General features: G+C 39.0%; 1 protein-coding gene across 1 annotated transcript in view; it reads left to right on the top strand.

The window, feature by feature from the left end:
* Positions 1-25,890, top strand: part of LOC109556228 (cytochrome P450 2J2-like) — a 75,754-nt gene that overhangs the window by 46,572 nt on the left and 3,292 nt on the right. The window contains exon 9 of the transcript XR_011565867.1: positions 25,442-25,670. The gene's annotated coding sequence lies outside the window, so the exon portion shown is untranslated. The remainder of the gene's footprint in view (positions 1-25,441; positions 25,671-25,890) is intronic.

The following is a 25,890-nucleotide window of genomic DNA, read 5'->3' on the forward strand; positions in this document are numbered from 1 at the left end:
ATACTGGAGTGGGTTGCCATTTTCTCCTTCAGGGGATCATCCTGACCCAGGGATAGAACCTGCAACTCCTGTGGCTCTTGCATTTGTAGGCAGATTCTTTACTACTGAGCCACCTAGGAAACCCATATGTGCACTTTGTATTTTCTTTATTCATTCACCAGTGACAGACACTTAGCTTGTTTCTGTATCTTGGCTTTTATGAATAATGCTGCAGTGGATTTGGGAGTGCAGCCATCTCTTCAATATACTAATTTCCTTTCTTTGGATATTTTTCCAGAAGTGGGATTACTGGATCATACAGTACATATTTTTTAAAATTTTGAGGATCCTCTCTGTTTTCCATAATGGCTGTACCAATTTACTTTCCCATCAACAGTGTATAATGGTTCCCTTCTGTCCACGTACTCTCCAAGATTTGTTTTTTTTTTTTTTTTGATGCTAGCCATTTTAAAAATTGTGAGGTGACATCTCATTGTGGCCTTCATTTGCATTTCACTACTAGTAAGTAATGTTGAGCACTAATTTTTTGGCCATGTGCATGTCTTCTTTTGAGAAATATCTATTCAAGTTTTTGTTTGAGTTATTTGGATTTTTTTGCTATTGAGTTTTATGAGTTCTTTATATATACTGTATGTTAATGCCTAATATATAATGCTTGTGTATATATATATTTGCAAACATAGTGTATATTTTATATATATATATATATATATATATATATATATATCCCCTGGAGTAAAATGGCAACCCACTCCAGTATTCTTGCCTAGAGAATCCCATGGACATAGAGTCCAGTGGGCTACAGTCTATAGGGTCGCAAAGAGTCAGACACGACTGAGTGACTTGACTTCATATATATATATACATATAGCTATGTGTATATATATATATATATATCTATACTTACTTTGCAGATATTTTCTCCCCTTCCACAGGTTGCCTTTTCCCTCTGTTTCCTTTGCTGTTCAAAAACTCTTGAGTTTGATATATTCTCACTTGTCTCTTTAGGCTTTGGTTGTCTGTGCTTTTGATGTTGTGACCAAAAAATTGTTATTAAAGCCAATGTCAAGAACTTCTCCCCCTATATTTTTGGAATTTTGACTCTTACCTTTAAGTCTTTAATCCATTTTAAGTTGATTTTTGTGTATTGTGTGGGGTAAGGTTTCCGTTTCATTCTTCTACATATGGACATCCAGTTCTCCCAGTACTATCTTTTCCCATTATGTGTTCCTAGATCTGTGGTTGAAGAGCAGTTGACCATAATTTGTGGGTTTATTTCTGGGCTCAATATTCTGGTCCATTGGTCTATATGTCTGTTTGCAATATATAGTTTTGCAACATATTTTGAAATCAAAACTGCGATGCTTACAGCTTTGTTCCTCTTGTTTGAGATTACTCTAGCTGTCCAGGGTTTTTTTCTGCTTCCATATGCATTTTATATTTTTCCTATTTCTGAGAAGAATGCCATTAGGATTTTGATAAGGTTTACCTTCAATATGTAGATGACTTTAGGTAGTATTTTTACAATATGAATTCTTTCAATCTGTGAAAATAGGAAGTCTTTCCATGTATCCAGGTCTTCTTTAATTCGCTATATTTTATAATTTTCAATGTACAAGTCTCTCACCTCTTTGATTAACTGTATTCATAAGTTTTTTCAGTCTTTATGTTGCTGTTGTAAATGAGATTGTTTTCTTACTTTCCTTTGTGGATAGTCCATTGTTAGTATATATAAACACTGACTTTTTCTAAACTTTTTATTTTATATTGGAGTTATATGGTTCACCAATTATGCTGTGATAGCTTCAGGCATACAGCAAAGGAGCCCAGTCACACACATACATGGATCTATTCCCCCTCAAATTTCCCTCCTGTTTAGGTCATCACACAACACCGAGCAGATTACCCTATGCTATACAGTAGGTCCTTGTTGATAAGCAATTTTAAATATAGAAGTATGTACATCTCAATCCCAAACTCCCTAATTACCCCTTTCCCTGACCCTTCTACCCTAGTAACCATAGTTCTTTGTCTGAGTCTGTGAGTCTGTTTCTGTTTTGTAAATAAGTTCAGTTGTATCATTTCTTATTAAATGCCACATATAAGCAAAGTCTTATGACATGGCTCTTCCTCTGTCTGACTTACTTGACTCAGTATGACAATCTCCAGGCCCATCTGCATTGCTGCAGATGGCATTAGTCATTATTTTTAATGACCAAGTAATATTCCATTGTATATGATTACCATATTCTATGTGTCCATTCCTCTATCAGTGGATATCTAGGTTGCTTTCATGTCTTGGCTATTGTAAACAGTGCTGCAATGAACACTGGGGTGCATGTATCCTTTTGGACTATGTTTTTCTCCAGGTGTATGCCCAGGAGTGGGACTACAGGAACATGTGGTAGTTCTGTGTTTAGTTCTTAAGGAACTCCCATACTGTTCTCCACAGTGGTCGTACCAATTTACATTCTCACCAACAGTGTAGGAGGATTCTCTTCTCTCCACACCTTCTACAGCATTTATTGTAGATTTTTTGATGATAGAGATTTTGAGTGGTGTGAGGTGACAGCTCATTATAGTTTTGACTTGCTTTACTCTAATAATTAGCAGTGTTGAACATCATTTTATGTACCTCTTGGCCATCTGTATGTCTTCTCTGAAGAAATGTTTATTTAGATATTTCACCCATTTTATGATGGGGTTCAGCGCATGAACTGTTTGTAAATTTTGAAGACTAATCCTTTATTGATCACATCATTTGCAAATATTTTCTCCCAATTGATGGATTACCTTTTCATTTTGCTTATGGTTTCCTTTGCTATGCTGAAGTTTTTGAGTTTAATTAGGTCCCATTTGTTTATTTTTGTTTCAATTCCATTGCTCTGGGAGATATATCAAAGAAGATATTGCTGTGATTTATGTTGGAGATTGTTCTGCCTATGTTTTCCTCTGAGAGTTTTATATTGTCCATTTTCACATTTAGGCCATTAATCCACTTTGAGCTTATTTTTATGTATGATGCTAAATAATGTTCTAATTTAGTGTTTTATATATAGCTGTCCAGATTTCCTAGCACCATTATTAAACAGATTGTCTTTCCCCCATTGTATAGTCTTGCCTCCTTTGTCATAGATGAATTGACCATAGATGCATGGGTTTATTTCTGGGCTTTCTATCTAGTTGCATTGGTCTACATTTCTATTTTTGTGCCAATACATACTGTTTTAATGACTATAGCTTTGTAGTACAGTATGAAGGCAAAGAGCCTAATTTCGCTGGCTCTGTCCTATCGGCGCGCTAAGCGCAGGCAGCTGTGACTGGCGCTCTAAGCGTGGCCGAGAGGAGCTACCCTACGTCCGAGGTCAGGGGCAGAAGCCGGGAGGACCCCATGCCCGAAGGGCGGCAGCCAAGAGGAGTTACCCCACGTCCGAGGTGAGGGGCGGCAGCCGAGAGTGCCAGGCTGCGATGGCGCAGGAACAGCCTAGAGGACCTACCCCGCATCCAAGGTCAGGGGTGGTAGCTGGGAGGAGATACCCCACACCTCAAGCCCAAGGCCAAGGGCAGCAGCCGGGAGGAGCAACCCATGTCCAAGGCCAGGGGCAGCGGCCAGGAGGACCAACCCCATGTCCAAGGAGCCATGGCTGCACAGGCACAGGAGGGCCTAGAGGAGCTATCCTACGTTGAAGGTAAGGAAGGGCAGCGGTGAGGAGATACCCCTCGTCCAAGGTAAGAGAAACCCAAGTAAGACGGTTGGTGTTGCAAGAGGGCTTCAGAGGGCAGATACACTGAAACCACACTCACAGAAAACTAGTCAATCTAATCACACTAGGACCACAGCTTTGTCTAACTCAATGAAACTAAGCCATGCCATGGGGCAACCCAAGACAGGCGGTTCATGTTGGAGAGATCTGACAGAATGTGGTCCACTGGAGAAGGGAATGGAAAACCACTTCAGTATTCTTGCCTTGAGAACCCCATGAATAGTATGAAAAGGCAAAATGATAGGATACTGAAAGAGGAACTCCCCAGGTCAGTAGGTGCCCAATATGCTACTGGAGATCAGTGGAAAAATAACTCCAGAAAGAATGAAGGGATGGAGTCAAAGCAAAAGAATACCCAGCTGTGGATGTGACTGGTGATAGAAGCAAGGTCCGATGCTGTAAAGAGCAATATTGCATAGGAACCTGGAATGTCAGGTCCATGAATCAAGGCAAATTGGAAGTGGTCAAACAAGAGATGGCAAGAGTGAATATTGACATTCTAGGAATCAGCGAACTGAAATGGACAGGAATGGGTGAATTTAACTCAGATGACCATTATATCTACTACTGCGGGCAGGAATCCCTCAGAAGAAATGGAGTGGCCATCATGGTCAACAAAAGAGTCCGAAATGCAGTACTTGGATGCAATCTCAAAAATGACAGAATGATCTCTGTTTGTTTTCAAGGCAAACCATTCAATATCAGAGTAATCCAAGTCTATGCCCCAACCAGCAATGCTGAAGAAGCTGAAGTTGAATGGTTCTATGAAGACCTACAAGACCTTTTAGAACTAACACCAAAAAAAGATGTCCTTTTTTTCATTAAAGGGGACTGGAATGCAAAAGTAGGAAGTCAAGAAACACCTGGAGTAACAGGCAAATTTGGCCTTGGAGTACAGAATGAAGCAGGGCAAAGACTAATAGAGTTTTGCCAAGAAAATGCACTGGTCATAACAAACACCCTCTTCCAACAACACAAGAGAAGACTCCACACATGGACATCACCAGATGGTCAACACCGAAATCAGATTGATTATATTCTTTGCAGCCAAAGATGGAGAAGCTCTACACAGTCAGCAAAAACAAGACCAGGAGCTGACTGTGGCTCAGATCCAAATTCAGACTTAAATTGAAGAAAGTGGGGGAAACCACTAGACCATTCAGGTATGACCTAAATCAAATCCCTTATGATTATACAGTGGAAGTGAGAAATAGATTTAAGGGCCTAGATCTGATAGATAGAGTGCCTGATGAACTATGGAATGAGGTTCGTGACATTGTACAGGAAACAGGGATCAAGACCATCCCCATAGAAAGAAATGCAAAAAAGCAAAATGGCTGTCTGGGGAGGCCTTACAAATAGCTGTGAAAAGAAGAGAAGCGAAAAGCAAAGGAGAAAAGGAAAGATATAAGCATCTGAAAGCAGAGTTCCAAAGAATAGCAAGAAGAGATAAGAAAGCCTTCTTCAGCAATCAATGCAAAGAAATAGAGGAAAACAACAGAATGGGAAAGACTAGAGATCTCTTCAAGAAAATTAGAGATACCAAGGGAATATTTCATGCAAAGATGGGCTCGATAAAGGACAGAAATGGTATGGACCTAACAGAAGCAGAAGATATTAAGAAGAGATGGCAAGAATACACAGAAGAATTGTACAAAAAAGATCTTCACAACCCAGATAATCACGATGGTGTGATCACTGACCTAGAGCCAGACATCCTGGAATGTGAAGTCAAGTGGGCCTTAGAAAGCATCACTACAAACAAAGCTAGTGGAGGTGATGGAATTCCAGTTGAGCTCTTTCAAATCCTAAAAGATGATGCTGTGAAAGTGCTGCACTCAATATGCCAGCAAATTTGGAAAACTCAGCAGTGGCCACAGGACTGGAAAAAGTCAGTTTTCATTCCAATCCCAAAGAAAGGCAATGCCAAAGAATGCTCAAACTACTAAACAATTGCACTCATCTCACACGCTAGTAAAGTAATGCTCAAAATTCTCCAAGCCAGGCTTCAGCAATATGTGAACCGTGAACTTCCTGATGTTCAGAGGAACCAGAGATCAAATTGCCAACATCTGCTGGATCATCGAAAAAGCAAGAGAGTTCCAGAAAAACATCTATTTCTGCTTTATTGACTATACCAAAGCCTTTGACTGTGTGGATCACAATAAACTGTGGAAAATTCTGAAAGAGATGGGAATACCAGACCACCTTATCTGCCTCTTGAGAAATCTGTATGCAGGTCAGGAAGCAAAAATTAGAACTGGACATGGAACAGCAGACTGGTTCCAAATAGGAAAAGGAGTACGTCAAGGCTGTATATTGTCACCCTGATTATTTAAGTTCTATGCAGAGTACATCATGAGAAACGCTGGGCTGGAAGAATCACAAGCTGAAATCAAGATTGCCGGGAGAATTATCAATAACCTCAGATATGCAGATGACACCACCTTTACGGCAGAAAGTGAAGAGGAACTCAAAAGCCTCTTGATGGAAGTGAAAGTGGAGAGTGGAAAAGTTGGCTTAAAGCTCAACATTCAGAAAACGAAGATCATGGCATCTGGTCCCATCACTTCATGGGAAATAGATGGGGAAACAGTGGAAACAGTGTCAGACTTTATTTTTCTGGGCTCCAAAATCACTGCAGATTGTGACTGCAGCCATGAAATTAAAAGACGCTTACTCCTTGGAAGGAAAGTTATGACCAACCTAGATAGCATATTCAAAAGCAGAGACATTACTTTGCCAACAAAGGTTCATCTAGTCGAGGCTATGGTTTTTCCTGTGGTCATGTATGGATGTGAGAGTTGGACTGTGAAGAAGGCTGAGCGCCGAAGAATTGATGCTTTTGAACTGTGGTGTTGGAGAAGACTCTTGAGAGTCCCTTGGACTACAAGGAGATCCAACCAGTCCATTCTGAAGGAGATCAGCCCTGGGATTTCTTTGGAGGAATGATGCTAAAGCTGAAACTCCAGTACTTTGGCCACCTCATGCGAAGAGTTGACTCATTGGAAAAGACTCTGATGCTGGGAGGGATTGGGGGCAGAAAGAGAAGGGGATGATAGTGGATGAGATGGCTGGATGGCATCACTGACTCGAAGGACGTGAGTCTGGGTGAACTCCGGGAGCTGGTGATGGACAGGGAGGCCTGGCGTGCTGCGATTCATGAGGTCGCAAAGAGTCGGACATGACTGAGCGACTGAACTTAACTTGACTATTCAGGGTTTTTTGTGTCTCTATACAAATTTTAAGATTATTTTTTTCTAGTTCTATGAAATATACCATTGATAATTTGATAGGGGTTGTATCCGCTCTGTAGACTGCCTTGGTCAGTATAGTCATTTTCTCAATATTGATTCTTCCAATCTAAGAATATGGTATATATTTCCATCTGTTTGTGTTGTCTTTGATTTCTTTCATCAGCATCTTAGAGGTCTCCTTAAGCAGGTTTATTCCTAAGTATTTTACTCTTTCTGATGCAATGGTAAATGGGATTGTTTCTTGAATTTCTCTTTCTGATCTTTCATTCATTGTCAGTGTATAGAGATGCAACAGATTTCTGTATATTAATTTTGTAGCCTGCAACTTTACTGAATTCACTGATGAGCTCTTTGGTTTTCTAGTAGTATCTTTAGGATTTTCTATGAATCGTATCATGTTATCTGCAAACAGTGACAGTTTGACTTCTTTTCCAATTTGATTTACTTTTATTTCTTTTTCTTTTCTGATTGCTGTGGCTAGGATTTCTAAAACAATGTTGCATAAAAATGGTGAGAGTGAATATTCTTGTCATGTTCCTGGTCTTAGATGAAATGCTTTCAGCTTTAGGTTTGTTGTACATGGCCTTTATCATGTTGAAACATGTTCCTTCTTTGCCCACTTTCTGGAGAGTTTTTACCATAACTGAATGTTGAATTTTGTTGAAAGATTTTTCTGCATATTTTGAGATAATCACATGGTTTTTAATTCTTCAGTTTGTTAATATATGTATCACACTAATTGATTTGCTGATATTGAAAAACTTGTATAACTGGGCTAAATCCCACTTGATCATGGTGTGTGATCCTTTTAATGTACTGTTAGATTTGGATTGGTAGTATTTTGTTGAGGTCTTTTGCATCTTTGTTCATCAGTGATCCTCGCCTGTAATTTTTTGTAGTATCTTGGTCTGATGTTGGAATCAAGGTAATGGTGGCCTTATAGAATGAATTTGGTAGTTTTTCTTCCTCTGCATTTTTTGGGAACAGTTTCAAAAGGACAAGTATTAAGTCTTCTCTGATTTTTGTATGTCAATTTTTATCCTACAACTTTACCGACTTTGTTTATTAAGTCAAACAATTTTTAAGCAAAAATTTTTGTTTGAGTCTTTAGTGTTTTCTACATATATGTCCATGTAATCTGCAAAACGGTATAATTTTACTTCTTTCTTCCAATCTGAATGCCTTATTTCTTTTATTTCTCTAATTGCTCTGGCTTGGACTTCCACAACTGTGTTAAATAGCAGTGGTAAGGATGGGCATCTTTGTCTTGTACCAGTTCTTAGAAGAAAAACTTTCTGTTTCCCCCCACTGATTGTTACCTATAGGCTTTTAATATAAGGTCTTTAAGGTCAATTCCATCTACACCTATTTTTTGAGAGTTTTTATCATGATTAGACATTTAATTCTGTCAAATGTTTTTTCTATATCTACTGAGAAGATCATGTAGCCTTTATGCTTCATTCCATTGATGAGATGAATCACATTGATTGATTTGTTTATGTTGAACCATCCTTGTGACCTGGGGATAAGTCCCACTTGGTTATAGCCTATTATCCTTTAAATGTGCTGTGGAAATTTGATTTACTAATATTTCACTGAAGATATTTGATTCTCTGCTTATTAGAGATATTGGCCTATTTTTTTATTTTCTTATGGTGTCTTTGTTTTACTTTGAAATCAAGATGATTTTGGCCTCATCAAATGAATTCAGACATTTGGCCATTTCTGCTTTTGAAGAGTTCAAGAAGAATTGGTATTAACTCTTGTGTATGTTTGGTAGAATGCACCAATGAAGCCATCTGGCCCTGGTATTTTCTTTGTGGGGAAGTTTATGATTACTGCTTCAATTACTTATTTTATTAGGTCTCTTTATGCTTCTATATTTTTCTTGAAACTTTTCTAGCAATGTATCTACTTTTTGCTATCAATTTTTCAGCATTTAATCATTAATAATAATCCTTTGGATCCTTTTTATTTCTGAAGCTTTTATTATAATCTCTTCTTTTTCATTTCTGATTTCATTTAAGTCATCTTCCTTTTTTCTCAGTAGTCCATCAAAGGTTTTTCTGATTTTGTTTATCTTTACTTAAAAAAATTTCTTAGCTTTGTTGATTTTTTCCGTCATTTTTCTATATTTGATATATTTCCCCTCTAATATTTTAGCCAACTTAGAAAGCAGTTTTTATCTTTTTCTGGGTTGTTGTTTTTTGTTTTTATTTTGTTTTAGTTCCTTGAAGTGTAAAATTAGATTGTTTGAGATCTTTCTTATTTTCTTCTTATGTAGACATTTATAACTACTTATAGAAATCTATCAGAGAAGGCAATGGCACCCTACTCCAGTACTCTTGCCTGGAAAATCCCATGGATGGAGGAGCCTGATAGGCTGCAGTCCATGGGGTCGCAAAGAGTTGGGCACGACTGAGCGACTTCACTTTCATTTTTCACTTCCATGCATTGGAGAAGGAAATGGCAACCCACTCCAGTATTCTTGCCTGGAGAATCCCAGGGACAGAGGAGCCTGGTGGGCTGCTGTCTATAGGGTCGCACAGAGTCTGACACGACTGAAGCGACTTAGCAGCAGCATAGAAATCTATTGGTGGTTAATTTTTAACTTTATTGTAAGACTGATAACTGGTCATAGTCACAAAGTTAGACTTTAATTAGCTTACTACTCATTAGTCAGCTGATAAACGCTTTGAAGATTGGTTCTAGACATCACTCCACCGGGGAAAAATTGATCGCAGTACTCAAACACCCAGTCTTTGAATTGACCTTTGATATTTGGACAGTATTTTATTAATAGTATATATTCCAGGCAGAAGGAGCAGAGAAAAAATGTAAGTAAGAAGGTAGAGCAAGGTACAAAAATACAGAGAGTCATGGAGGAGGTAGGACTTAAACTGGGTCTTGAAAAAGTGTCTATGATATTTATAGGGCCAACTGGGTGCTCCTGGAAGATGATATAAAACAAATATGTCCAAAGGTGAAAATAAATATAATTTATTCGGAGAAAGGTGTGGTGTCAGACTTGCTGAGAGACAGATTGCATTCTTAAAAATAGAGATTCAATCAGATAAATTAGTTTGGGAAGGAAGGAGGCCGGCATAAATTTTGGAGGCTCTAGAAATTAAGCAGGATTGTTCACAAGTGACAAGGAAAAAATAAACAATTTAAGGTTGAGGGAAAAGGTACTAATTCTGCTCATGAGCAGAGCAGTGTCTGATTTTTTTTTTTTTTCCCCTAAACTCACTGACATTTTGAACTTGAACCAAGTGGTTTTACGTCCGCAGTTTCCTTATCTGAAAAATGGTGACAATAGTACTTACATTTCAATATTGTTAGAAGGATCAAGTGAAATAAGAAATGTAGAATGTTCCAATAATGATGACAATTAGAAAACAAAAGGATTTAAATTCTTATCTCAGGTAAAAGAAAAGATTTTATTCTGTTCAGAAAAGAAGTTTCTCCCACTAACAGTTGAGAATTCAAGTGCATGGTGCAGCTTTGAGGCCCACTCCCAAGACTGGAGTCACCAAGTTTCTTTTGCAAAAGTGTTCATCATTCTCAAACTTTAGCTCATACCTTCCAAGTGAGAAGTGAAGGAGCCAATGTGACCAACCAGAATCTGAAGAAATTATGTTAGAGCTGATAAGAGGACAGACATTGGAGATGATAAGGACAACAAAGTGATTAAATGTATGGGGGGGGGGGGAAAAACAAGATCTAAAGCCCTAAAAACATCTAAATCTTTCTGGGAACTGTGGCTCCTGAGTGAGGGCAAAAAGGATTTAGCTTGATTCAAAATCATGATGTTTTTTATAAATCAAGGTAGAGCTTTAATCCTGGGTGAAAGGCAATACCTGGAAAAAGGAACAATGCAGGTTACTGACAATATTCTATTTTCTGTTCAGTGCATGAGTTATAAAGGATATGTTGAATGTAGGAAATTTTACTGAGCTGTGTACTCACAATATATCCACTTCTCTGCATGTAAGAAATACTTCAATAAGTATTTTTAAAACCTTTTTATACTGTAGTTCAATTCAGTTCAGTCACTCAGTTGTGTCTGACTCTTTGTGACCCCATGGACTGCAGCACGCCAGGTTTCCCTGACCGTCACCAATATCTGAAGCTTGCTCAAATTCATGTGCATTGAGTCGGTGATGCCATCCAACCATCTCATCCTCTGTCTTCCCTTCTCCTTCTGCCTTCAATCTTTCCCAGCATTATGGTCTTTTCCAATGAGTCAGTTCTTCGCATAAGTTAGCAAAAGTATTGGAGCTTCAGCTTCAGCATCAGTCCTTCCAGTGAATATTCAGGACTGATTTCCTGACTGGTTTTTTGATTGGTTTGATCTCCTTGCTGTCCAAGGAACTCTCAAGCGTCTTGTCCAACACCACAGTTAAAAACCATCAATTCTTTAGCACTCTGCTTTCTTTATTGTCCAACTCTCACATCCATACGTGACTACTGGAAAAACCATAGCTTTGACTAGATGGACCTTTGTTGGCAAAATAATGTCTCTGCTTTTTAATATGCTGTCTAGGTTGGTCATAGCTTTTCTTCCAAGGTCAATTCAGTCACTCAGTTTTGTCCGACTCTTGTTGACTCCATGGACTGCAGCACACCAGGCTTCCCTGTCCATCACCAACTCCCGGGGCTTACTCAAACTCATGTCCATCAAGTTGGTGATGCCATCCAACCATCTCATCCTCTGTCATTCCCTTCTCCTCCTGCCTTCAATCTTTCCCAGCATCAGGGTCATTTCCAATGACCTTGTATCAGTTCTTCATATCAGGTGGCCAAAATATTGGAGCTTCAGCTTCAACATCAGTCCTTCCAATGAATATTCAGGACTGATTTCCTTTAGGATTGACTGGTTGCATCTCCTTGGAGTCCAAGGGACTCTCAAGAGTCTTCTCAAACACCACAATTCAAAGGCATCAATTCTTTGGCACTCAGCTTTCTTTAGAATCCAACTCTCACATCCATATATGACTACTGGAAAAACCATAGCTTTGACTTAAGGCAAAGTAATGTCTCTGCTTTTTAATATGCTGTCTAGGTTGGTCATAGCTTTTCTTCCAAGGAGCAAGCGTCTTCTAATTTCATGGCTGCAGTCACCATCTGCAGTGATTTTGGAGCCCAAGAAAATAAAATCTGTCACAGTTTTTGTTGTATCCCCATCTATTTTCCATGAAGTGGTGGGACCAGGTGCCATGATTTTAGTTTTTTGAATGTTGAGTTGTAAGCCAGCTTTTTCACTCTCCTCTTTTACTTTCATCAAGAGGCTTCTCAGTTCCTCTTTGTTTTCTTCCATGAGGGTGGTGTCATCTGTGTATATGAGATTATTGATATTTCTCCCAGTAATCTTGATTCCAGCTTGTGCTTCATCCAGCCCAGCATTTCGCATGATATACTCTGCATAGAAGTTAAATAAGCAGGGTGACAATATATGGCCTTGACGTTCTCCTTTCCCGATTTGGAACCAATCCATTGTTCCATGTCTGGTTCTAACTGTTGCTTCTTGACCTGCTTACAGATTTCTCAGAAGGTAGGTAATGTGTTTGGTATTCTCATCTCTGTGAGAATTTTCCACAGTTTGTTGTGACCCACAGTCAAGGTCTTTGGCGTAGTCAATAAAGCAGAAGTAGATGTTTTTCTGGAACTCTCTTGCTTTTTCTGTGATCCATTACATGTTGGTAGTTTGATCACTGGTTCCTCTGCCTTCTCTAAATCCAGCTTGAACATCTGGAAATTATCAGTTTATGTACTGTTGAAGCCTCCTTTGGAGAATTTTGAGAATTACTTTGCTAGCATGTGAGATGAGTGCAATTGTGTGGCAGTTTGAACATTTTGGCATTGCCTTTCTTTGGGTTTGGAATGAAAACTGACCATTTCTAGTCCTGTGGCCACTGCTGAATTTTTCAAACTTGCTGGAATATTGAGTGCAACACTAACAGCATCATCTTTGGGGATTTGTTATAGCTCAGCTGGAATTTCATCACTTCCACTAACTTTGTTCATAGTGATGCTTCCTAAGACTCACTTGACTTCGCACTCCAGGATGTCTGGCTCTAGGTGAGTGATCACACAACCATGGTTATCTAGGTCATTAAGATCTTTTTTGTTTAGTTCTTCTGTGTATTCTTGCCACCTCTTCTTAATATCTTCTGCTTCTGTTAGGTGCATACTGTTTATGTCCTTTATAGTGCCCATCTTTGTATGAAATTTTTATACTGTAATCACAGGTAAAAGGGTCTACAGGTCAATCCTGTGCATAGATTTTACTGAGCCTTTGCTGTAGAAACAAAGATCAGGTTTTTCTGGAATAAAAAAAGAATCCATCTTGAATCCATTAGAGAATAGTAGGAAAATTAAGGACATCATGTAATATTGGGCTTCCCTGGTGGCTCAGATGATGATGATGGTAAAGAATCTGTCTGCAATGTGGGAGACCTGGGTTCAGTCCCTGGGTTGTGAATATCCTCTGGAGGAGGGCATGGCAACCCAGTCCAGTATTCTTGCCTGGAGAATCCCCATGGACAGAGGAGGCTGGCAGGCTACAGTCCATGGGGTCACAGAAAGCTGGACACTACTGAGCGACTAAGCACATGTAATGTTGGATAACTGGATCTTTAATGAAATTATAGCTACTTATTATTTGCAAAGAAAGGAAAATAACAATTTATTGGCTCCCATTAAAACTGCAGAGTCAAAAGACCCCGGAGCTCACCTCTTCCCACAAATACATCAAAAATACATGTGAAACAATTCTGAGCTGAAATTGAAATCTGGAAATGAAAGAAAGATCTCCATGTAACTGGGTAGGATGAAAGGAAAAAAAAAAAAGGACAACACCTGTGCCTCAGGGAGGGCGCTGTGAAAGAGGAATGGTTACCACACCCTGGGAAACCCCCTTATTTGCTGGGAAATTAGCCAGGACAGAAAGGGAGCTTCAGAAGGTCAGGAGGGAGAGATCTATAACAGGTTTGTGGCAGGCAGAATGGAAAGAGACTGCACAGATGGTTTGTCCAACTACCCTCAACTCCTCAGTCTAAGACACACACCCACTGGTGCAGGCACATGCTGGGTACTGAAACTCAGACTTCAAAGGACAAGACCAGGGAAAGGACTCGGATTGGCAGCTGCATGGAAACAGCCTGAAGAGGCTTGGGTGTGGTACAGCAGAGAAGTAAAGCGCCATTGTTAAAGGGCATTCAAAGAAGGGGCGGGGCCTGCCATAACAGCCTGTGCTGTCTCAGCCCCACAGCACTGCCTCTGCAAGTTCTGGAGGCATAGTTGCTGACACATAGGTAGGGTTGAAATCAGAGCAACGCCCCATGGCTGTGAAATCCATGGATTTACACCACTGCAGCCAACCTTGTAAATTCAGCACCTGCAGGACAACCAAGTGGACATTGGGTGCCCCCACAGCTGGGATGAGTCTGACTTTGTGGGCTTTGTGGGCGTATGCCCATGCAGGCTAGGCTGGGCCAGGGTCTAGGCTGCCTCCATAGCTCCCATGGTAGGTCCCGGAGTGTAACTACAGTGGTTCTGGTACCTGATTTTGGTGGATCTGCACTGGTGCCTTTGTGAAAACACCACCTGAGATCACCAGGGCTGATTTCCAGCATACCAATGGTTGAAGCAGGGCCAAGGGCAGTGCCAACAGCAGTGTATTTTGTGAACCCCATAGTGCATGCCAGGCAATACAACAGAGCACATGCCCCAGTAGACCGCTCCAGTGGAGGAATGCTCAGTGGTTCCTCTCCCAGTGGAAGTGCTCCAGTCCCATCCACCTCACACTGCAGCTCAGAAATGGATCTGGGGGTTTCCATTCCAACCACTAGGGAGCAGACCCTGCCCCTACAGGTATATGACAACCACAGAAAAAAGGAAAGCCCCATTCAACATCCATGCAGGCTCTGGTAACTGAACACCAGTCACACCTCCTATCAAGGGGATAACGGCCAGCATACACTGAGAAAAGAGGCAGCATGCATCCATACTAAAAATAATCCTCACGCCAAACATATTAAACCCATGCAGGCTATACAGAGATGATCTCACATAAGGATATCTCACCAAGAACACAGTAGTTGCTTCTCCTAAACTCATAGAGTAAGAAAACTAAAAGTAAAATGAGAAGCACAGGACCCACTCCCAGTCTTTTAATTTTCAAGAGAAGTCCCCTAAAAGAACAATGAAACAGATCATTTTGGTCTATTAGATAACAAATTCAAAAAATAGGTGATGAAAATATTAAAGGATTTAAGAAAGGTTATTGATAAAAATACAAATTAAAAGAAACTAGAAACTAAAGGGAGGAGCAAGAAAAATGAGAACACATTTGCCAAGGTGAAAGCTGAGCTAAAGGCAATGAATAACAGATTGAATAATGCAGAAAAGCAAATGATCTCAAAGACAGAATAATAGAAATCCCCTAATCAGAACAGCAGACAGAAATTCAAATTAAAAACAAACAACAACAAAGAAAGAAGCAATCTGAGAGACATATGGGATAGTATAAAGTGTGCCAATCAATGCCTAATAGGGATTCCAGAAGAAGAAGAAAGAGAAAAGGGGATTAAAAATGTATAGTAAGTAATTAAGACTGAAAATTTCCCAAACCTAAAAAGGAAAGAGGTATCCAAGTACAGGAACCACAGATGGTCGCAAACAAGGTGAATCCAAACAAACCTACACCAAGATGTATTATAATTAAAATGGCAAAAGCTAAAGATAAAGAGAGGACTCTAAAGACAGCAAGAGAAAATCAAAAAGTTAATTGCAAGGGAACCAAAGAAATGTTGCAGTCTGGAAGAAAGTGATGGAACAGTCAAAGTCATAAAAGGGGAAAAATCTAGCATACTCTACCCAAGAAGATTATCATTTAGAATAGTAGGAGAGATAAACTCTCGGGAAAGCAAAAGATAAAAGAATGTAGAAATACTAAATCAATCCTAAAGGAAATATGGAGAAGTCTTTAAATATAAAAGAAATAAGAATCTAAAGAAAAAAGAAAATCACAATTGGAAAGTAAATCACTTAAATAACCCAGTATCCAGTTAAAAAAATTTTTTTGTGAATAATAACCACAATAATAACCACAATGAAAGGATAAACATGAAGATGTAAAAGAAGACAGAAAAATCTAAAATGAGGGAAGGAGGGTAAGAAAATGTAGGGTTAATTTTAAGAATATGTTTGAGCCTCCATGATTTTTAGTCTAAAGCAAGTATATATAGGAGGGGGTTAACATATTTGAAAAACAAGCTAACCACAAATCAAAATATGCAACAGACTTACAAAAACCAAAACGGGGAAACATAAGCATAACATGAATGAAAATTGTCAAACCACCAAACGAAAAAAAAAAAAAAAGAAAGAAAGAAAATGAATGGATCAAGTAAGAAATACAAATATCAACTGGAAAACAAGGTTTGAAAAGTAAAAAGTGGTGAAAATGTTAGTTGCTCAGTCGTGTCTAACTCTGCGACCCCAGAGACTGTAGCCTGCCAGGATCCTCTGTCCATGTAATTCTCCAGGTAAGAATACTGGAGTCGATATACTCAAATCAGACAAACTAGAGTTTAAGACAAAGACTATAAAGAGAGATAAAGGACATTATATACTGATGAAAGGATCAATATCCTTGTCAATATTATGCATCCAGTATAGAGCACCTAGCTTCCCAGGTGGCAGAGTAGGAAAGAACCCTCCTGCCAATGCAGGAGCTGCAGGAGATGTAGGTTCGATCCCTGGGTCAGAAAGAGTCCCTGGAGGAGGGCATGGCAATCCACTCCAGTATTTTTGCCTGGCGAATCCCAAGAACAGAGGAGCCTGGTGGGATACAGTCCATAGTGTCACAAAGAGTCGGACATGACTGAAGCAACTTAACACACATTGGAGCACCTAAATATATAAAATAAATACTAATAGACATAAAAGAAGAAATTGACAGGAATACAATAATAGTGTGAGACTTAAACACCCTGCTCACAGATCTTCTAGTTAGAAAATCAACAAGGCAACAGAGATCCTAAATGATATAATAGAACAGTTAGACTTAATTGATACATTCAACATAATACCCTCCCCCAAAAAACAGAATACACATTCTTTTCAAGTATACATGCTTCAGTCTCTGGGGCTGACCACATACCAGGGAACAGGGAACAAAATAAGCCTCAACAAATTTAAGAGTATAGAAATTATGTCAAGTGTCTTTTCTGACCACAGTGGCATACAACTAGAAGTCATTCACAGAAAATAAAATGGGAAAAAAGCAACTACATGAAAACTAAAAAACATACTACTAAATACCAATATATCAATGATTTAATTCTCAATTTAAAAATATCTTGAGACAAATGACAATGATATCACAACCATATAAACTCTATGAGATGCAGCAAAATCAGTTCTTAGAGGGAAGATCATAGCAATACAAGCCTTCTTTAAGAAACAAGTAAAATCTTGCTTAAACAACCTAACCCACCACCTAAAAGAATTAGAAAATAAAGCACAAACAAAACCCAAAGTCAGCAGAAGAAAAGAAATAATAAAGATCAGAGATAAAATAAATAAAACGGAGATTAAAACATAATAGGAAAAAAAAATCAATAAAACCAAGAGTTGGTTCTTTGAAAGGGTAAACAAAATTGACAAACCTCTGGCCAGGCTCACCAAGAAAAGAGAAAGGACCCAAATAAACAATGTAAGACATGAGGAAGAAGAAATAACAACTGTTAACATGGAAGTGCAAAACACCATCAGAAAATACTATGAATGATTTTATGCCAAGAAGTTCAATGACCTAGAAGAAATGGACATGTTTCTAAAAACATACAGCTCACCAAAATTGAATCAAGAATGAAAATGAAAGTGTTAGCTCCTCAGTCATGTCTGACTCTTTGCAACCCCATGGACTGTAGCCTGCCAGGCAACTCTGTCCACAGAATTCTCCAGGCAAGCATACTGGAGTAGGTTGCCATTTCCAACTCCAGGGGATTTTCCCAACCCAGGGATTGAACCTGGGTCTCCCGCATTGTGGGCAGATTCTTTACCATCTAAGCCACCGGAGAAGAATAAATAGATAATTCAAACAGACCAATCACTAGAAATGAAATAGAACATGTTTAAACAAACAAAAACCTCCCTACAAGCAAAAGTCCAGGACCTGATGGCTTCACAGGCGGTTCTACCAAACATACAAAGAAGAACATATACTGATACTACCAAAACTCTTCCAAAAGGCTAAAGAGGAGGAAACACTGCTGAAGACATTCTACGAAGGTTCCATCAACCTGATACCAAAACCAAAGACACTACCTAAAAAGAACATTACAGATCAATATCTTTGATGAATATAGATGCAAAAATTCTCAACAAAATGTTAGCAAACATAAAACATCAACACATCAAAAAAGATTATACACCACAACCAATTTGGATTCATAAGGATGGTTCAACAAAGGCAAGTCAATCAATGCAAAACACATCAGCAGAAGATCAACCCATATGATCATGTCAGTAGATGCAAAAAAAGTATTTGATAAAGTTCAACGTTCATTCATGATAAAAACTCTTATCAAAGTGGGATTAGAGGAAGCATATCTCAATGTAATAAAAGCTATTTATGACAAAGTCACAGTAAATATAATACTCAAAAGTGAAAAGCAGTAAGTCTTCCTACTAAAATCTGGAACAAGACAAGGATGCCCATTCTCACTGTTTCTTCTGCTATACAGCAGAAATTAACACGGCATTGTAAATCAACTGTACTTCAATAAAATATTTTTAAAAAGAACAATTTATTAAATGGTATGTATTATGGATCCATCTTTATTCACCTAACTCTGTGTTTTTGCTGAGGACCTGTGGAATCATAGACTCTCAGTTTGAAGAACCTTAATGTCCTTCTAATTATTCATTCCTCGTGACATGTAAATTTCCTCTACAGAAATCCTATTCTAATTCTCTTTGAGTGCCTCCAATGATGATTCATTACTACCCTGTTCCAAGGCTGCTACAGTCTATTTTCTTGTAAGCCATATTTGAAATAATAAGCACTGATCTTTGAATAAAAAGCTAGAGTTCTTATTTTGATGATGTCACTTATTCTGCCTTTGTGAGTTTTGGCAAAACACTTCCCTCTGAACTTGCTGGACCATCTGTAAAATGAGAATGATAATTTCAGTTCATAGTGAAGTTTTAAAAAATTAATTCAGATTCAGGCAGAAGTTCTGAAATGTCTGCTATCTACCAGATTTTCAGTAAGTAAGGAATCTTACCCATTCTGATCAGTCTCCTCTGGATACATTCCAGTGGGAAGTGTTAACCACGGGAGCCTGAATGCTTCTCAAAACAAAATACGGCATGTTTTCCCCCTAATTCCCAAAGTAAACTTTCAGATAAGAAAGAAGCTTTTAATTTTAATGAAGTTCAATTATTTTTTTCTTTTATGGAACAAGTGTTTAGTGTTACATCTAAAAAGTCATTGCCATCTAGTGTCATCTAGGTATTTTACTTTGTTGTTTTCTAGGAGTTTTATAGTTGTGAGCTTTACATTCGGATTTGTAATTTATTTTCAGTTAACTTGTGAAAAGTGTAGGATTGGTGACCAGGTTCATTTTTATATGTGGATAATCCAGTTGCTCACACATGCCTTCTGCAAAAGATGATCCTTTTTCCACTGAATAGCATTTGCTCCTTTGTCAAGGAACAGTTGACTATTGATGTGACTCTTTTTCTGGAGTTTCTATTATTTTCTCATGATCTATTTGTATATTCTTTCACCAATACCACATGTTCTGATTAGGCAACTTTATAGTAAGTCTTGAAGACAAGGGGGTGTCCATCCTCCAAATTTGTTCTTCTTTTATAATGTGTTTGCTACTCCAGGTCTTTGACCTTTCTATATAAACTTGAGAATCAGTTTGTGGATTTTGTTTTACAGATTTACAGAAAATTTGAGTGGAGAATACAGTTCCATATACTCATTCACTACCCCCCATATTCTCATATGATTAACAACTTGCATGTTATAATTGATGCGTCAGTATTGATATATTATTACTAACTACATACTTTACATTAGTCTTGATACTTTCTGTTGTACATTCCAAGGACCTTTTATCTTTCCATAATTTTTAGAATCAATTTTCAATTTGTCAATAACATTTAAATAACCCACTGGAATTTTGTTTTCAGTTCAGTTCAGTTCTGCCACTCAGTCATGTCTGACTCTTTTTGACCCCATGGACCGCAGCACAACAGGCTTCCCTGTCCATCATCAACTCCTGGAGCTTACTCAAACTCATGTCCATCAAGTCGGTGATGCCATCCAACCATCTCATCCTCTGTTGTCCGCTACTCCTCTTGCCTTCAATCTTTCCCAGCATTAGGGTCTTTTCCAGTGAGTCAGTTCTTCGCATCAGGTGGCCAAAGTATTAGAGTTTCAGCTTCAGCATCAGTCCCTCCAATGAATATTCAGGACAGATTTCCTTTAAAATGGACAGGGTGGATCTCTTTGCAGTCCAAGGGACTCTCAAGAGTCTTCTCCAATACCACAGTTCAAAAGCATCAATTTTGTTTAGGAATTCATTAAATTATATACACATTTTTTCATTTATGTATAGATTTGGGAAGAATTGACACCTTAATGATATTTTCTTCCTATCGATGTCCATAGAATATCTCTCCATTCCTTGTCTTTCCTTTGGTTTCTTTCATCACGGTTTTGTAGTTTTCCTCTTGTTGTTAATATACAACTAAGTATATCATCATTCTTTTGTTCTTGTTTCTGTTTTGGTGCTTATGTAAATGATATTGAGTTTTTAATTTCAAACTCCAGTTGTTCACTACAGGTAATTAAGTAGGAAATTAACTTTTCTATATTAATCATTTTTTACTTCATACTATTATAATAGTATAATAACCTGGACATTTTTATAATGTTAAGCTTTCCAGTTCACAACATGAGATATTTCCATTTATTTGTGTCTTCTTTAATTTTGTTCAACAATACAGTATGTCCCCTATATACTAAAGAATTCCATTTTGAGAGCACATTCATAAGTCTAATTTTGTTCATAAGTCCAATTAAGTTAGCCTAGGTACCCAACTATCACAATCAGCTATATAGTACCGTACTGTTACAGGTTTATAATAATCTTCATACAATACATAAAAAACACAAAAATAAAGAAAACATTTTAAATCTTATAGTACCTTGAAAAGTACAGTGGTATATTACAACAGCTGGCTTGCAGGGGATGGCATCAGATGAACTGACAAGTAACAACAGTTATTGACTAGAGGAGGAGCAAGTGGAGGTGGGAAATGGTAGAGCTGAAGGATCATCAGCAATAGGAGACAGAGGGCAAACTGCAGTTTCACTCATGCCCAACACTGGAAGCCCCACGTTCACATCTTTGAAAGTTTGCAACTTGAAGCTTTGTATGTAGGGGGTTTTCTGTAGTTCATAGTTTTCAATGTATAAGTCTTTTGTCTTCTTGGTTAAGTTTTTTCCTAAGTATTTTGTTGTTTTGATGCTGAGCTAAAACTGTCTCTGCCAATGTCATATATAAAACCCAATCATATTCATTACTGCCTTCTATTTATTGCTATTGATTTTTATTTATTTTCTGTTTTTCACCCTTTTACACTCTTCTCTGATTTTAATTGAGTATTTTGGATAATTACATTTTCTCTTCTGTCTTAGCATGTCCATTCTTTATCTTTTTTTCAATTTTTTTTTTATTTTTAAACTTTACAATATTGTATTGGTTTTGCAAAATATCGAAATGAATCCGCCACAGGTATACATGTGTTCCCCATTCTGAACCCTCCTCCCTCCTCCCTCCCCATACCATCCCTCTGGGTCGTCCCAGTGCACCAGCCCCAAGCATCCAGTATCGTGCATTGAACCTGGACTGGCGACTCGTTTCATACATGATATTATACATGTTTCAATGCCATTCTCCCAAATCTTCCCACCCTCTCCCTCTCCCACAGAGTCCATAAGACTGATCTATACATCAGTGTCTCTTTTGCTGTCTCATGTACAGGGTTATTGTTACCATCTTTCTAAATTCCATATACATGCATTAGTATACTGTGTTGGTGTTTTTCTTTCTGGCTTACTTCACTCTGTATAATAGGCTCCAGTTTCATCCACCTCATTAGAACTGATTCAAATGTATTTTTTTTAATGGCTGAGTAAATACTCCATTGTGTATATGTACCATAGCTTTCTTATCCATTCATCTGCTGATGGACATCTAGATTGCTTCCATGTTCTGGCTATTATAAACAGTGCTGCGATGAACATTGGGGTACACATGTCTCTTTCCCTTCTGGCTTCCTCAGTGTGTATGCCCAGCAGTGGGATTGCTGGATCATAAGGCAGTTCTATTTCTAGTTTTTTAAGGAATCTCCACACTGTTCTCCATAGTGGCTGTACTAGTTTGTATTCCCATCAACAGTGTAAGAGGGTTCCCTTTTCTCCACACCCTCTCCAGCATTTATTGCTTGTAGACTTGTGGATCGCAGCCATTCTGACTGGCGTGAAATGATACCTCATAGTGGTTTTGATTTGCATTTCTCTGATAATGAGTGATGTTGAGCATCTTTTCATGTGTTTGTTAGCCATCTGTATGTCTTCTTTGGAGAAATGTCTATTTAGTTCTTTGGCCCATTTTTTGATTGGGTCATTTATTTTTCTGGAGTTGAGCTGTAGGAGTTGCTTGTATATTTTTGAGATTAGTTGTTTGTCAGTTGCTTCATTTGCTATTATTTTCTCCCATTCTGAAGGCTGTCTTTTCACCTTGCTAATACTTTCCTTTGTTGTGCAGAAGCTTTTAAATTTAATTAGGTCCAATTTGTTTATTTTTGCTTTTATTTCCAATATTCTGGGAAGTGGGTCATAGAGGATCCTGCTGTGATGTATGTCGGAGAGTGTTTTGCCTATGTTCTCCTCTAGGAGTTTTATAGTTTCTGGTCTTACGTTTAGATCTTTAATCCATTTTGAGTTTATTTTTCATTCTTTATCTTTTTTTAAAACATAAGTGATTGCCCTACAGTTCATAGTATACATTTCCAACTGATTCAAACATACATTCAAATATCATTTAATTGCTTGGTTGGTACTTCAAGTACCTTGTAACAGCATTTTCCTAATTCTTTCCTTCTATCCTTTCCAACATTGCATCATTCATATCACTTATCTGTAAGCTATAATAAATAAATCATTACTATTTTTATTTTGAACAAACTCTTAGACCAATTAAGAATTAGAAAATAAGAGATTTAATAACCCTAATTTGCTTTTTCTCTAATCTCCTTTCTTTCCTTAGATCTGTGTTTCTGACCTATATATTTTCCTACTTTCTGAAGAACTTTAACTTTTCTCGTAAGGCAGGTCTACTAGCAACAAATTCCCTCAAATTTTGTTTGAAAAATTTTAGTATTCCTTAACTGCTACATGGAACCAAGAACGGCACATGGGTAATTTTGTCGTTGAAGCTATCTATGTGAAGAGGCTAATGTGATGGCAGGTATATTGTAAGAGACAAGAAATGTCAGGTGCTGTTGTTTTTCTGATTGTTCCTTAGGCTCAGTTCCAATCATTCGATGAGAAGGTGATTGAAAAACACAAACTCAAGCATCTGTGGCGCTCTCTGACAAGCAATGAAACTATAAACTTTAGAGCACCCTTGGCCTCAAAGAATGAGGTTCTTTAGCAAAACCAAAACCAAAACCAAAACCAAAAACCACGCTTCTAGCCTGGCCTTTTCCGAGACCCAAGCAAGTTCTCCCGGGAGTCTCACGCTAGACATCTAGTGAGCAGCAGTCAGGCTGAGGAGTAGAGGGAAGGAGCAGAGCCTGTAGGGGCCAGTTTAGGGGGATGTCGAGGAGCAAGAGGAGGACCCTAAGGAAGGACGGGTCTGGAGGCTGACCCTGGGGGCCAGGTGGGGCAGGGGAGGGGCGCAGTGGAACAGGGGGCCAGGAAGGGGGCGGCAACGGTGCGGGGCATGGAAGGCTGGCGGTGTTGAGAACAAAGAGGAAGAGACCATCTGGTTCTCTGGTGTTTTGGACTGCGAAAGAGGGGCCAGACTTCGCAGCCAAGCTGGAGGTATTGGGCTCCCTGGCGGAGCCCGGACCGCAGCATTCTGGGCCGCGCCCCGTCCCGGGTGCTTCTGATGGGGGCAGCCGCCTTTCTCTTCGTTGCTCATCTCAAAAGGCGGCGTGGAAAGAACTACCCGCCAGGGCCCCCAGGACTGCCCTTCTTAGGCAACTTCTTCCATCTGGACTTGAAGCAGTTACACCTGTCGCTTCAGCAGGTAGGAGCGGGCAGAGGTGCCCGGACACGTCCTGACCCTGGCCTGCAGGACAAGGGCCATTCCAGGTACCCAGGGCGGGAGGATGGGAATTCTGAGGCTAAAGCAGGCATCGGCTTTGAGCTTTTCACTTCTCCCCAGCAGCTGGCATGATTACACCTATGTTTTCTAGGAATGAAATATTAACTGTTTACTATTTAAGTGTGTGTCTTGTTACATATTATTGGGACATGCTATTTGTAATAGGATCACCTGATCCCTGGTGAGGGGTCAGGGGAATGCTGTTCTTTCCCTCTGAGAGGCAGTTTCCCATGTGTAAAATGGTAATGTGTTAGTGGTTCAGTCGTGTCCGACTGTTTGCAACCCCCTGGACTGGGGCCTGTCAGGCTCCTCTGTCCATGTAATTCTCCAGGCAAGAATACTGGAATGGATAGATCTCCAAGGGATATTCCCTATCCAGGGATTGAACCCAGGTCTCCTGCACTGCCTGTGGATTCTTTACCGGTGGATTCTTTACCAGCTGAGCCACCTACCTAAATCCTCACCACTTTTCAACTGAATTGCACCCATCCCTACAAGGACTGAGCCCTTCATTTTTCAACTCCCTGACCTGCAATCTCCTCTCACTAATCATTTAAAATTATCATTTGCCTGCTTAGATGTTAGTAGTGTTTTCACTTGCTTCTCACACTTTTTCCTTAAGAGCCACCTAAAAATCTTGTTGTAGGCTTTTTCCTCTGCTTTATAATCATCTCCCATCAGGGCTCCCTAACTGTGACCACTTTCCTTCCTTTCCCCACATTTTCTTAACTTTCTCTGCCATAGCCATATGGTTTATTGTAAGAACATTTATGTGAAGAAGAAAACATTTTTGGACTAAGGTAGAAAAGTAATAAGTATGATGGATAAATGTATTTGTGAGGACATACAGTCATATAAAAAAGGTTGAGATTTATTTCTGTCTCACAAATAAGTTGAGATGTAGGCAGGGAAGACCAGGATAGGAAGGCTACTTTGTTCCACAAGGTCATCCAAAACTTCAGTGCTCCGTCTTGTTGTTCTGCTCCTGCAGCACTGTCACATATGGGTTCTGGACCAGAAAGAGGAGTGGGAAGTAGAGAGGAGTACCTTTCCTTTAAGGACACGACCTAGAAGATGTACGCATCACCACTACTCATGTTCCACTGGCGCCCCAGAAATGTGGTTTTTGATGGGAAGTGGGAAGTCATGTGGCCAGTTAACACTTATGTAGTCCTTCACTTAGAAGAAGAGACAGAATATCTCCATGCTTTCATTTAAAGGTAAGACCTACAGAGTGAGTTAGAAAGAGCCCAACTTTATGCCCATCAGCTATGCACTAAATCTCTGTGTCTCCTTTTCTGAAAACCGCGACTACATTGTAGGGTTGTTATAAGAACCAAATAAACCAATCAGTTTACTGATGCACACAACTGATGCTTATATCTTTCTCTAATACCCTCCCCCTTTCTTGAAAACTTTATAGTAACAAACTCAAGGAAA

Source organism: Bos indicus, chromosome 3, assembly GCF_029378745.1.
Source record: "Bos indicus isolate NIAB-ARS_2022 breed Sahiwal x Tharparkar chromosome 3, NIAB-ARS_B.indTharparkar_mat_pri_1.0, whole genome shotgun sequence".
NCBI classification, from domain to species: domain Eukaryota; kingdom Metazoa; phylum Chordata; class Mammalia; order Artiodactyla; family Bovidae; genus Bos; species Bos indicus.